The following is a 2,899-nucleotide window of genomic DNA, read 5'->3' as shown; positions in this document are numbered from 1 at the left end:
GTAGGGAAATTAGAAGGGCTTGCATTTTGGTTCACTGAATAGGCCCTGAGCAGGAACTGGAAGGACATACCTGGCTAGCATGCCAATGTGCATCATTTTAATAATAAGCACAAATAACCTTACATGATCTGCAAGGGAACAAAAACGGCTTATCAGCATTCCGCAGTCAAAAATTTGCAGTATTCAGGAAGTGGATTTCCCTTTTCCTTATTTAATGTGCATCATCCGAAGTCCATTTTAAAAGTATTGATTTTCTCATGGGTATCTTTCTTTGCTTACTTGTTTTCGTGTTCACAAAAACCCTGTGAATTATAACAGAGCTGTTATTTCTCTTCAGAGAGAATTGAAGCACAGAGACGCAAAAATTTGCCTGGAGTATCTGCTAATTTGGGATAGTTGGTTTTCAATTCCTGAAGATGTGAATATTTTGGGGGGAAGGTGCCTTCCCCCTCACCCCCGAGATGAGGTGTTCAAAGTGTGTTTCAATTAAGGTGTGAGCATTCAGCTCTCATGTAAATCTGAATTCAGCATCTTGGTGCAGTATCCGAAAAAGACATGAAAAGCACAAAATGGAAGTGACCTTCCATAAAACCTGTTTCTGTGCTTTCCATGGGTGTTTTATGGCAAATGTGAGGATAGAATCTCCTCCTTCACAACAAAGTTGAACTGCTTTAACAGTGAAACTTTCATTTCTCTTTCTGGAGTCTCCATCCCCATTCATTACACATCTCTTAGCTTTCTTCATCATATGGGGCAAGAGTCCTCTGCCAGTAACCTCCTTTGCCACACGTGTGCATTCATCCCAGAGAGGTCTATCAGGGATCTTGAGTGTGGAGAGATTCTGTAGAAAAAATACCGTATGATTTTGTGAGAAACTCTCTGTCAACCAGCAATTAACTCATGAGGGACCAGCTTAGACTCTTAGGATGAGCAGTTCTCTATTGGCTTCATCCTTGCTAATTATAGAATGAGAAAAATGACATTGAGTCCTTTCTGTAAATGTTAGCAAGTAAAAATAAACAGGAAGGAATTGTATTGGTACAAACAGACAGTGACATTTCAAGCAGTACGGTGATCAAATCAACGTGAGCCGGACTACTCTTTTGGAGTCAAATAATCAAATCACTGCAGCAGAAACTAGGAACTTAAAATTTATGAAGGAAACTCAGAAGAAAGCTGTGTGATTATTAGCAAAAACTAAAAAAAAACCCTCTTTACCTGCAGCAGTGAAATAAGGTCATTGCTTATTACGTACTCTGATGTGTAAAATGTCTCTCTCATATCCGAGCCATAAGCTCAAAGCTATTCTTCCTTGATTCTGCAGCTACTTAACAGTGAACCTCTTGCCACCCCTTCCTTATCAAACCTTCCAAACACAAGTCAAATAAGACAGATTTCAAGAAAAGCTTGATAGCGTATTTTAAATTTTGCTTTAAATACACCTTCAGTGAACATCTTTACAGGATTGGGGCTTAGCGTCAAGTTTTCCTGCAAGAGCTTTCTCGGTGGATTCTGTGTGCTCATTCACTGCCCTATAACCTGTCCAAATAATAAAACAAAAGCCTCAATGGCTATTTCTGACACTTCTGCTCCTAGGAGCAGAATTTACTCAGGTCAGTATAAAAAAAACCCTTCACAGGCAAGCAGGATTTCTTGTTGCTGTTGCCCTTCACACATGCCTGTGTTTATCATCCCTCTCTAAAGTATGAAAAATGCAGAACCAGAGGAGGTGCATTTCAGGCCCAGGACCAGAAGGCCCTGGATGATCTCTGGCATCAAGGTGCAGAAAATAGGAGCTTAAATTCTGAAAGCAATAGCTGGTATTAAGACACTAAGAAAAAGTCCTAGCCATTCCATGTGTCTCAGCCAGCAAGATGAGAAATCCACGTGGCCACCTTATGATGGTGTCTCCATCCATTCTGGGAAACGCAGTTGTTTCAGAGCTGGGTGAGAAGCAGCATAGCTTATCTTGGGATACTTCTGACCTCTTGGAGGAAAGACTGCTTGAAATCTGTTGAGACAGGACCTGCTTGAACTGAAAGAAATGAAAGTTTATATTCTCATTTCCCAGCAGCTGAATGCTTGTTTAATTTTACAGCCTTAGTGCTTTTTTTTTTCCTTTTTCTTTCTGTAGTTCCCATTAAAACAAAACCAAACCCATCGCATTAGGAAGCTCCAGGCCCTGCAGTATAGAGTTCTAGTGTGCAGCCTTGTAGTGCACCAGATGTGCTGACAATGAGTGGCTCTCAGGACGGTGTGGATACGTGTCACCATAAAGGGCAGAAAACAGAACTGATACTTGTGCCCTAAAACCAGTTCTGAGATGAGACTGTATATTGCTTGTACTGCCCTTTCCTTCAGATTCTTCATCTGGGAAGCAGCAATAATTATAATAATTAGCACCATTTATGCGTAGTCATGTTATGTGGCAGTTAAAGACAGGAAACTGGAAAAAATATTCAGAGAATTAAAAGAAAATACAGAGAAATCTCGTTCAACAGAATAAAAAAATTGCCCACTGGAACTAGGATTTAACAACAGCCACACAAAAAGCAGTCAAGGATTTTAAGCTTATATAAATTCTCAGTCTTTCTGTTGCTGTAGACCAGCTGAGAGATGCTGCTATCAGTACTGGCAATGCCCTTTCACCACAGAGAGGGGTCAGGGTGGAGGCTAATTTTTAGCACAAAAGGGAATGACCAGCGCTGCTCCCTACAGCCCTTTAGGCCTTTCTGCTCAGGGACAGAAGCAGCTGTGGCGAGTTCAGGAGATGGTTGTTCTGAGCCTCCTGGGTAATGTCAGGCAAGTCACATCCCTGCTCTGTGCCTAAGTATCCCTCCTCGCATGCTTCCTTTGAAAAGGGATCTGAAAAGCGGTGTTCCCCAGGGCTCAGTTTTGG

Source organism: Mesitornis unicolor, unplaced genomic scaffold, assembly GCF_000695765.1.
Source record: "Mesitornis unicolor isolate BGI_N332 unplaced genomic scaffold, ASM69576v1 scaffold6718, whole genome shotgun sequence".
Classification (NCBI taxonomy): domain Eukaryota; kingdom Metazoa; phylum Chordata; class Aves; order Mesitornithiformes; family Mesitornithidae; genus Mesitornis; species Mesitornis unicolor.
This window is presented reverse-complemented; position numbering follows the sequence as displayed.